Here is a 12,173-nt window from a genome sequence, read left to right as displayed (position 1 = left end):
CTTACGAACTCCCCTTAGATTCTAAAACACATTTGGGGGCAATTAGCTTACCAACGATGTATCATGGGATATAGGAGGAAACTGGAACACCTGGAGGAACCATGCAGTGACAGGAACAACACGCAGGCTCCACACAGACCATATCCAAAGTCAATGTTGGCCAGCTGTGCCACCATGCTGCTCCTGGGTGTTTCAGAAGAAGAGAGTTGTTGTATGGAAATGACAGAAATTGTTGTTTTTAATGGAAGTATCAACACTGTGCTCAGTCTGTGGTTTGGGATGACTTTATTTTATGACATTTAAAAATAAACAGAAGTAAACACCTTTTATACAGTGCCGTTCATTTGTAAAGGTGAATTCCAACCAACGATGAAAAAAAATCCTTTCTGAAATCCTGGACAGACACACAGATCTCTGCCTGATTTTAAATATACGTTAAATTTTCTTACTTACTGAAGAATTGAAATTCTTCACAATTCTTCTCCCCAAATTATATTTAAAGTGGAGGATGATAGGTTCTTAATTAGTAATGGCATCAAAGGTTACAGATATAAGGCAGGAGGATAGGGATGAGAAGGAAAACCAATCAGCCGTGATTGAATGGCGGAGCAGACTTGATGGGCCGAATTCTGTTCCAATGTCTTATGGTCTTACCACAGCAGGATGAGTCTACCTGTCAACACATTTTTACTGTGCAGTTTGTTGGGATCAAAGATAACACCAGTTCCATGGCTTCTGAGGTTGCAATGTGCTACTTGTAAACTCCATCACACGTGGGGTAGGAGGTGCCTAAAAGGATTGACAAGTAGGTAGCTTGCAAGGTGTGTGTTCCTTTGGGTGGTTCCATTTAGACCCCGTGCTTTCAATTCATGTGAACTAAATTTTCACAATGTTCATTCTGCATTCTAAGTGGTTATGGACCAGGGGTTCACAGAAGTCAGTGAGGATGTTGACTTTTCCCCCCAAGAAACGCTGGGAACATCCTTTTTTTTTTCCCCTTTCTGTCCATCTGGTCATCTCTTACCTTACCAGGGCTCAGAACAATCTGTCTTTCTTTGGGGAAGCTGTCAATCCACGTGTTCATTAGGTCTTGTCCAACAGAACCGATCTAATGATGATGTCAATGCTGGCAGCACTGGCTCCATTGAATTTGGAGAATTTTGCGGAGGCACAAAATCTGTTGGTTGTACAGTAAAGATCCAATAACCTAGCAGTCTTGGGACTTCTGTAGAGCTGGACTGCTGGATTTTCCAGTTTATTGGACACTATTTATCCCCAACTCATTTTAAATTACTTTTTAAATTATTTTAAATTATAGTAGAATAAAATTTCCAGTGAACGCAGTAAATTTCCGAAGGGCACGAGAACCAGGAATCTAGTGAGTCTCAGGACAGGTTTCTTCAGGCTACTGAATTTGAGGACGATGCCCCACAGTCCTATACAGTTCTAGTGAGGTCTGAAAAAAGACCATGTACAATGGTCGATGTCCTTTGAATTTCACTTGGAGTTGCCATGTGGTGAAAATTAAATTGACTTTGTTTCTAGATGGATATAACTCAGGCAAAGCTCTTTGAGAAAAGGTGATTGAGGAGAATCATGACTGAAGGAAGATCCCTCTGTAGTTAAGCACTTGGATCATTCTCTTTTTTTGCATGTAGTCATAATTAGAGTGTCCTTGATGTCCTTTGGCACGTCCTCCTTTTCCCAAATGTGGGCCGTAATGTCGTGGAAGTTTCTTACTCTCAGCAGGAATAATATTTGCTTCTGAGCCTTTGTAATTTGTTTTCATTAATGCAGTCTTTCTTTGATTTCCTTTCAGTTAGGAGAGGAGGCAAGGCTAGAAAACATAGATTGCTTTGGCATAGGTAAGCTGGCTCATAGCAAGGCCTGAGTTGTTGAGGAGATACGCATCTTCAAAGTGCTGCTTACAGTCAGAACACCTTCAATCTTGGGCAAATTCACCTCAGTTCTAGGCTGTCGGTAGGGTGGGCTTGGCAGCTGATGGCCTTGCCACTGCTGGAGAGCCTGCAGGTTGTCTGCAAATCACTGGGCTTCCTGTGATTTGTCCACCAGCTATCTGTTCCATATGTTGCAAGTCTTCTACAAGACTTCAGCCTTCAGGTGCCTGTGAAATATTTCACCATGAGCTCCTTATCCACCTTTCTTTTGCTCCCAGGTCTCCTAGTCATTCTTGTTGAACCAGTCTTGTTGTCAGAGAAGCCAAGAGTTTCTTCCACAGATGCTAATTAAAGTGGAACAGGGCAGTCCGTATGTTGTAGACATGTTGCAGCTCCTGCTGAGACACAAAATGAATGTCAGATAAATATGTTTATATAATGCTAGACTTCTAGAGTTACATATAAATAGAATACAATTTGTTATCCATTGGATGCAAATATCTTTCAGATGGAGTGAACTAACACACTTTTGATAACACATATGTGTTTGTACCTATTAATGGCTTAGAATTTCTTTCAGGTGTACTGTTCCTTCTATCTACTCTTATTCTATGTTAGTGCTTTCTAATCATCACTTTTTTTTTGCTTGGAAACATCGATACCCTTGAACAGAAAAAACTATAGTAAGTAGTGGATAAGGCCAGTCCATCATAGGTAGAGCCCCCTAGACCATTGAGCACATTCACAAGGAGGGCTGTTGCAGAACATCAGCATCCATCGTCAAAGAGCTCCACTAATCAGGCCATGTTCTTTTCAGGAAGAATGTGCAGGGGCCTCAGGACTCACATCACCAGGTTCAGGAACAGTTATTAACCCTCAACTATCAGGCTCCTGAACTAGTGGGGATAACTTCAATCACCCCAACATTGAACTGATTCCACAACCTATGGACTCACTTTTAAGGACTAATGTTCTTAATATTAATTGTTTGTTTGTTTGTTTATTTATTTATTAAATATCTTCTTTTTGTATTTGCAGTTTGTTGTCTTTTGTCTCTGTCATGTCTCAGGGTAGTATATGGTGACACATAGATACTTTGATAATAAATTTACTTTGAATTTGAGAATGAAAATTGGCGAGATATTAATGCTTTGTTCAACTTTACCTCAGGTGTGCTTGAGTCAATGAGTTAGAAGTTTGCCTTCAAACCACACTCCAGAGAATTGTGTAGTTATAGAACACAGAACAGTACAGCATTTGCCACTCCCATACTAGTCCTGCGGTCAGGGAGGGCCCAAAGATCCTCATCAAAACATAGCAATCTCTTCCATTGCTTCCCATAGTAACCTAAGGTATTTGCACCCCACCTGGCCCTGTGGACTTACTTACATATCCTAATGTTTTTCAAAAGCTCCAGCACATCCCTTTACATAACATTGATATTCCAACATTGCTGCCTGTTTTGCACTGTCCTCACATTTGCCAAGTTCCCTCTCACTGGTGAATACTGAAGCAAAGTAATTGTTACGGAATCCTGCTCCTAGCCCCCCCTACTTCCCCTTCTGACTGCGGCAAGTTTCCTCTTCTATGCCTGATCAGTCCTACCCTCACCCTTGTCATCCTCCTGTTCTTCAGGAACATGTAGAATGCCTTGGAATTTTCTTTAATCCTACTTGCCAAAGTCTTCTCATGCTCCCTTCCCATTTACCTGTCCATTCTCAAGCTCCTTCCTGGCTACCTTATCCCTTAAGCTCTAGTCCAAGCTAAGCAAAACAAATGAAAGTGGTTCTACTAAGTGTCAACAGCCTTCAATAGATAGACAAATGTTTAGACCAATAGAAATTATCCTGTCTATGGCAAGATGGCTACATGCTAAGTGAATAATAAGGATCCCTTGGTATTAGTTGGAGAGGAGAATGTTCTTCTCAGACACTGCTTAACATTGAACACTTAGTCAACCTCTCACATACCTTATTTGGAAGGAAATGTGGAAATGCTACATTCTCTGCTTCACAGAGACATGTCTCACTCTAGACACACTGAATACATTGGTAAGACCAGAAGGGTTCTTGATACGCAGGATGGAGCGGCCTGCAGATTGTGAGAAGGCAAAAGGTTGGGTCTGTTTGCTGAGTATTTGTCTTCAGGCTTCTGTACCTCCTCCTTAATGGTAGCAATGAAAAGAGGGCATGACCTGGATGATTGGGGGGGCGGGGGGAGGGTGTTCTTAATGATCGATGCCATCTTTTTGAGGCATTGTCTTTTCAGGGTGTCCTGGATGCTAAGGAGGCTGGTGCTTTTGATGGAGCAAGCCAAGTTTACAACTTTCTGTGGTGGAGAGTATATTGACTGGTTGCATCACAGCCTGGTATGGAAGCACCAAAGCCCTTGAATGGAAAATCCTACAAAAAGTAGTGGATACAGTTCAGTCCATCACGAGTAAAAGTCCTCCCCACCATTGAGCATATGTACACAGAGAGGTAACTCTGGAGAGCAGCACCCACCACTCACATCATGCTCTCTTCTCACAGCTGCCATCATGAAGAAGGTACAGGAGCCTCAAGACTCACACCATCAAGTTCAGGAATAGTTATTACCCCTCAACCATCAGGCTCTTGGAGCTTGACAGGATAACTTCACTCAACTTCATTTGCCAATTGTTCGCACAACCTATGGACTCTCTTTCAAGGACTCTTTATCTCAAGTTCTCCATATTTATTATTTATTTATTATTATTTCTTTTTTTTCTTTTTATATTTGCAGAGTTTGTCATCTTTTGCACTGGTTGTTTGTCCTGTTGGCTGCAGTCTTTCATTGATTCTATTGTGCTTCTTGTATTTACTGCAAATGCACATAAAAAATGAATCTCAGGATATTATCTGGTGATATATATGTAGTTTTGTAGTTTGTCAATAAATTCAGTTTGAATTTTGAACTTGAGACAAAAGGGATTCTGGATGCTGGAATCGATAGCAAAAAAAAAAACCCCAGCTAGAATAACTCAGTAGGTCAGGCAGCATCTGAGAAAAGGTCAACATTTTGGGCCAAGATCTTGCACCAGAACGGGGAATGTAGAGGGGAGATGGCCAGTAAAGAGGTGAGAATGGGGATTTAAGGAGGGGATGGCAGGAAATAGGTGGAACAAGGCAACAAAAGGGATGATGGGTAGATGATACATGTTCAGAAGGGGAGAGGAGAACCAGGAGGGGGAGAGTGCAGGTGATAGACATATGGAAAAGGGTGGATGGGGGTGAGGTGGGGGGGGATAAAGCTGGGTGGATAAAGATTGAGCTGGGGGTTGAGAGAACCTAGATGGATCAGGAGAGAAAGGAACACAGTAGCATGGGCTTTCTGAAATTGGAAAATTTAATGTATATACTGTTAGGTTATAAACTATTAAACTGGAATTTGGATGTTATTCTAATTTTGTTTGGGCTTACCCTGGCTGTAGAGAAGGCCAGGGTCAGACTGATCAGTGTGGAATGGAAAAGAGAGTTGAGTTGATTGGCAAACAGGTTGTCAAGACAGTGATTGCGGACGGAGGAAAATATTCCACAATGCCTTGCCTACACTCAGTTTCGTTGGTGCAGACTAGACCATGGTGAGAGCATCAAAAGTGGGAGATGGGGTTGGAGGTCGTGCATGTGAAACAGTGCCCGAGACGAAAGGGCTGTTTCTGAGATGCTGGTGAGGGAGCAGGTGTAGGGGCTAGTGCTGGACTCACTGTTGTTTCAGGGGAATGTGTCAAAAGATGTGGAGGAGTGGGAGAGTGAGGATGAGTGAAACAGGGAGTCACAGAGACAGCAGAAATGATAAAGGTTGATGAACTGGATGTGGAGGCTTGGAGGGCAACAGATGAGCTCCAAGAGATCCATTTTGTTTGAGGGGATGAGGAGTGAGTTAGAAGTGTGAGAAATGGAGGAAATACACCTGTAAGTCTGCCAACCACAGCAGAAGGAAAGCCACATCTCCTGATAAAGGACACCAGAGAACAAATGCAACAGAAACGATGAGAGAAAGGGATTGTATCCTCACAAGAAACTGGGTAGAAGGAGGTGTAGTCAAGTTAGACGTGGGACTTAGAGGGTTTATAGTAAGTTTCAGCAGGTGGTTTGTTTCCTGAGAAGGAAACAGAGTTCCAAACAAGGGAGAGAAGTTTCAGAAATGGGATGAGTGAATTTGAGGAAGTTCATAGCGCAGGTGTTAAAATTCAAGAGTTCTTCATGCAGGAGGCAGCACCAATGCTATCTTGATGTGGTGGAAAAAAAGAGTTGGGAAGCAGTGACAAAGGAGATTAGGAACAAAAGCTTGTTTGTTGATTAAACAAATTTTCTTTGCCCAAATACATATTTTTTCAAGTTTTGGTGAAGAAAACGTTTAATGATTATAATTTCAAGACTAAAAGCATTGCCATCTGAATTAAGCCTACAAACAAATCTAATTTATCCATGTCAAAAGATTATCAATACATTTCTTTATTTCAAAGATAAAATGATAAAATACAGCGGTGTACAGAATACAAAATGTACCAAAAGTGACACAAACAAATTTTAATTACGTTAAACACAGAGTAGTTACAGATTAAGAGACCTTCCTGAACATTTATGAACTTCCTTTTTTCAAAAGCTTGCTCAATTTATTTACGACATAAAGCAGATTTCTTTATATATTAAGCAACAGTCTGGACACTTAAAGCAACCTTCAAGATCTTAGATGCCTTTACCTTGTGATCGACTGGCATTCAAAATAATTATTTTTGATTTTAACTAGCTTTTCCTCCAGTGTATCGGAATACCTACAATATTATTACATTTAGATACAATATACAGTGAGCTGCTGAATGTGATCTCCTTCACATAACTTAAACCAGCCAATTTACGGTTTAATAATGAAGTCCAGGTTGATTACATCTTAGGTTAGATGAGTGAATTAACCTGAGTCACTCCACTTGTTCAGTGGCCCCAGGTGAATCATGAAAAATTGCACTCATTCCTGGGATTTAATCAGACATAATTTCAAAGAAATGCCATAATGTATTTACTGCTGAAAAGGTACAGTGACATGCAGAAGGTTGGGCACCTCTGGTCAAAATTTCTGTTACTGTGAATAGTTAAGTGAGTAGAAGATGAACTGCTCTTCAAAAGTCATAAAGTTAAAGATGAAACATTCTTTTCAACATTTTAAGCAAGATTATTGTATTATTTTTGTTTTGTACAATTTTAGAGTGGGAAAAAAGGGAAAGGAGCACCATGCCAAAGTTTGGGACCCCCAAGAGATTTGAGCTCTCAGATAACTTTTACCAAGGTCTCAGACCTTAATTAGCTTGTTAGGGCTATGGTTTGTTCACAGTCATTGTTAGGGGAAAGGCCAGGTGATGCAAATTTCAAAGCTTTATAAATATCCTGACTCCTCAAACCTTGTCCCAACAATCAGCAGCCATGGGCTCCTCTAAACAGCTGCCAGGTACTCTGAAAATTAAAATAAATGATGCCCACAAAGCAGGAGAAGGCTATAAGAAGATAGCAAAGTGTTTTCAGGTGGCCGTTTCCTCGGTTTGTAGTGTAATTAAGAAATGGCAGTTAACAGGAATGGTGGAGGTCAAATTGAGGACTGGAAAACCAAGAAAACTTTACGAGAGAACTGCTCGTAGGATTGCTAGAAAGACAAATCAAAACTTCTGCTTGACTGCAAAAGACCTTGAGGAAGATTTAGCAGACTCTGGAGTGGTGGTGCACTGTTCTACTGTGTACCTTTCTCGCGTCCTCACCACAAAATTCAGCATCAGAAGTTTCCAACGGAACATCTAAACAAGCCTGATGCATATTGAAAACAAGTACCATGGACTGATGAAGTTAAAATAAAAATTTTTGGCCGCAATGAGCAAAGGTATGTTTGGAGAAAAAAGGGTACAGATTTTCATGAAAAGAACACCTCTCCAACTGTTAAGCACGGGGGTGGATCGATCATGCTTTGGGGTTGTGCTGCAGCCAGTGGCACGGGGAACATTTCACTGGTAGAGGGTAGAATGAATTCAATTAAATACCAGCAAATCCTGGAAGCAATCACACTGCCTGTATAAAAAAAAAGCTGAAGGTGAAAAGAGGATGGCTTCTATAACAGGATAATAATCCTAAACACACCTCAAAATCCACAATGGACTACCTCAAGAGGCGCAAGCTGAAGGTTTTGCCTCAGTTTTACCTCAGTTGATAACATTGCAGTTTTGACTAAAATGTTATGGTTCATTTCCTACTTCAGAAATTTTGCACATTGTCTGCAATGTAAAACTCAGAGAAATCTGTATCGATAGGGGAGTAAACTTTTTAATAAAACAACTAAGATTCAACTGTCCTTTTGCACCAATGTAAAAGATCTGATAATTCTAGCTAACAATTGTGTGTGGGCCAACTCTCTCAGTTATCTCATCTCCTTTGTTGTCCTCCAACATACAAGACACAGAAAATGAATTATTAAATATATATAATTCTTGTTTGAATAACAGTATAACAGATGGTTCCAGAATTTAAAGTTTACAAAGTTAAACTGCTGTTGGGAAGCAATCCAGATTCTATCATTGTATCATTAATAGATCAAAAGACATCAGCTTATCAAGCAGACTTTGATATTTCACCTGCCACTCTGCTGGAAACTGATATCAAAGAGAAGGAAGTTAATTTTACTTGAATTAGATTGTCAATTGTCTGAGAAATATATTGCCTTAAATTTACACGCTTAAACTCTTGGTGTAATTCATTGGACTTCACTGTGTGAGAGTAGTTCCTCTAACCTAAACGGAATAGTTCCATTCTGTAGATTGCTTTCTCACTTCTTCTTATATCTCATGTTACAGCACACAATCTACTAAACTGAGGGATTGGTAGAATCAGGCCCCTGTCCAGTTTCTGGAATGAATCTTGGCAATTACCACCCACTCCCCACCACACCACCTTCTATTCTTTAATGGTTACGATCCTAAAGGATGACAAATCATGTTGAATTGCAATTTGCTGAGTTAAAACTGTCTGTATTGAATATAAACTACCCTTATGGCTTTAGGCAAGCCTGATCATCTGCTTCTGCTTCCCAATGAGAAGTCTGATTTTGTGTAAGTTTCTCCTGTTCATTACAGTAACCATTTAAAAAAAAGATACAGCACAGTTACACCCTTCTCACCAACAAGCCCGATGCCACCCATGTGACCATTAACCTGCTAACGTACGTCTTTTGGAATGTGGGAGAAATCCCAAGCATTCTTGGCCCGAAACATTGACTGTTTACTCTTTCCATAGATACTACATGGCCTGTTCAGTTCCTCCAGCATTTGTGCGTGTCCTTTACAGACAATGGCAGGAATTGAACACAGGTCGCTGGCACTGTAAGGTGTGACACTAACTATGCCACACCTGCCATTAATTATTGAGTGAGTGTGAGAATTCAGCCCTAAAACCTATAGTAATTCATTGGAAAGTATGCAATAACTGAGTTATTCTCCATGAAGTTAATGCAAAAACTGATGCCTTTAGGTTAAAGAATTTGTAATTGCAAACTACATTCTAATATCTTTTTAAATTATGACCTAATTATACATACCTATTTTATTAAGTACATTTGGAAAGCAGCCATTTAAATTGCTGTTCTTACTGTAAGAGCAATTTATTCCTTTACTTCCATAAACTTTGGATTGAAGTGTTATCACTTATGCTGCACTATGAACAGAAGGGAACAATGCCTCCAAAACCAGTACATCTTTCCTCAAGTAAGAACAGAACTGCATGTGGTACTGCAGGCGAGGTCTTACCCGTACCCTATACAGGTGCAGCATAACTTACCTGCTCTTAAATTCAATCCAAATTTCAAAGTAAATTTAATATCAAAGTACATAAATGTTACCATATACTGCCTTGAGGCTAATTTCCTTGCAGGCATTTACAGGAAAAACAAAGAACATCAGAATTTATGAAAAAAAATACATAAACGAAGACTCACAAACAACCAATGTGCAAAAGAAGACACATGATGCAAATGATATAAACATTGAGAGTATGAGTTGCAAAGAGTCCTTGAAAGTGAGTCTGCAGGTCGTAAAATCAGTTCGGAATTGTGGTGAGGGAAGATATTCAAGTTGGTTCAGGAGCTTGATGGGTGTTCCTGAACCTGGTATTGTGGGACTAAAGCTTCTGGACCTCCTGTCCCTGGGAATGGTGAGAAGATTGCACAAGCCTGAATGGTAGCTGTCTTTGATGATAGCTGCTGGTTTCGTGTGGCAATACTCCATGGTGGGGAGAGCCATCGTAATGGAAGGGCAGTACCCAGCACTTTCTGTCGTTGTTTCCTAGCGATTGGTGTTTTCATACCAGACATGATGCTGCGCGTGGTGGTGGTAGAATTGGCGGAAACAGGGCTGCGACGTGAACGCTTCTACCTTGGCCAGCAAGAAAGAACGACTCCGTCAAACATCAGATGAGAGACACCCTCTACATGGTTATACACCGACACCCAGCCGCCTAAAGTCAAGGAAGAGCTTCATGAACAGTGTTGTTCCATTACAATCAACCCCATCTGAAACCCGCGTCGCCTTGTGGAAAGACTGGCTTGCCAGTCTCAAACAACCCCCAATGATGGAAATTCCACCAGATGAAAGCCTTCCCCCAGGAGCTAATTGCTTGGAAGTGCCTTAACAGACTTAGGACTGGTGTAGGTTGTTCAAAGGTGTCACTAAGCAAATGGGGATATACAACCAGCCTGACAACTTGTGAATGGGGAACTGAGCCACAAACTGTGCAACATCTCCTGCAATTCCCATCGCTAGAGGAACCCTGTACTGTTGCAGATCTTGCCGTATTCAACAAGGCGCAAAAATGTGTCCAGTTCTGGCTGGGCCATGCATAGATGGTCCGTGGACATGATAAGAAGACCAGGCATGATGTAACTAATTAGGTTACTCCCCATTGTGCATCTGTAGAAGTTTTTCACCATTTTTGGTGACACGCCAAATCTATGCAAACTTCAGAGATCACAGAGGCACTGTCCCGTCTGCTTTGTGTTGACACCTCCCTCTAGCAATGAAGGCCTTCTTGATAATCTGTTGCAGCTGTAAACCAAGCTTTCGCAATTCATGTGTAAACACTTCCAAGTTCCTCTGCACAACAGAATGCTGCAATCTTACACCGTTTAAATATCCTAATCTTCTATTTTCACTTCTGAAGTGGATGAACTACCAGACCCCTGTGCACGCACTTACCCCATCTAAATCTCTCGGCAGACTCACCGTATCCTCTGCACAATTTGCTTTTCCACTGAATTTAGTGTCACCAGCAAAATTAGATACACTACACACAGACCTTTTCTCCCCAAAGTATTAATGTACATCATTCATAATTGTGGGACCAGCACCGACCATTGCAGCTCTCTGCTCACCAATGACTGCCAAGGAGAGAAATACCTATTTACCCTAACTCCGTCTTCTATTGGTTATCCCCAATCCGTTCTAATACATTAACTCAAACTCCACGTATCCTTATCTTATGGATATATAACATCCAATCTGTTCCCCACTACCTACAGTGCCCATTGTATCCTCAAAAAACTCCGGTAAGTTTGTCAATTGGGATCTGCCCTACATGAACCCATGGTGAATCTGACTGATAGAACCACTTCTATCAACATGTCTCACTATTTCTTCCTTAATGATAGGCATTTTCATGAGTACAGACATTATGCCAACTGCCCTGTAATATCCTGCATTTTGCCTATATCATTTTCAAACAGTGGCGTGACATTTGCTGTCTTGCTTGTTTGCTGGGACCTGCCCAGAGTCCAGACAATTTTGGTAAATTATCCCAAATCTGTATAACGCCTGCCATTTCTTTCATATCCAGCTGCTGAGAGAGGAGAAATTTGAAGGTCCCAGAGGGAGGTTTATGATAGGGTGGTGACTGCTTAGAACAAGCTGCCTGAGGAGGAGGCTGAGGCAACGTCTAAAAGGCACTTGGATAGCTACCTAAATAGGAAAGGTGTAGAGTGATGCAAGACAAATGCAGGCAAATAGGATTAGCATAGATCGTCATCAGTGTCAGAGTTGCTGAAGTGGGCTGAACAGGCCCATTTCTGTGCTGTATGCCTTTGATTAGCTGTTGTCATGGTGGTGTAGTGGTTAGTGAACATCATTACAGACCAAGGCATTCTGGAGGTAGGAACTCAATCACAGTCGTGGAGTGCATGGGTTTTCCCCTGAGGCTCTGGTTTCCTCCCACAGCCCAAAGAAGTACCGGTTAG

General features: G+C 41.2%; 1 long non-coding RNA gene across 1 annotated transcript in view; it reads right to left on the bottom strand.

The window, feature by feature from the left end:
• Positions 1-274: 274 nt before the first annotated feature.
• Positions 275-12,173, bottom strand: part of LOC134349234 (uncharacterized) — a 129,554-nt gene continuing 117,655 nt past the window's right edge. Inside the window, exon 3 of the long non-coding RNA XR_010018615.1 lies at positions 275-2,293. This is a non-coding gene — a long non-coding RNA (uncharacterized LOC134349234). The remainder of the gene's footprint in view (positions 2,294-12,173) is intronic.

Source organism: Mobula hypostoma, chromosome 7 (genome assembly GCF_963921235.1).
Source record: "Mobula hypostoma chromosome 7, sMobHyp1.1, whole genome shotgun sequence".
NCBI classification, from domain to species: domain Eukaryota; kingdom Metazoa; phylum Chordata; class Chondrichthyes; order Myliobatiformes; family Myliobatidae; genus Mobula; species Mobula hypostoma.
The sequence above is the reverse complement of the archived record's forward strand: the minus strand, read 5'-3'. Positions and strand labels throughout refer to the sequence as shown.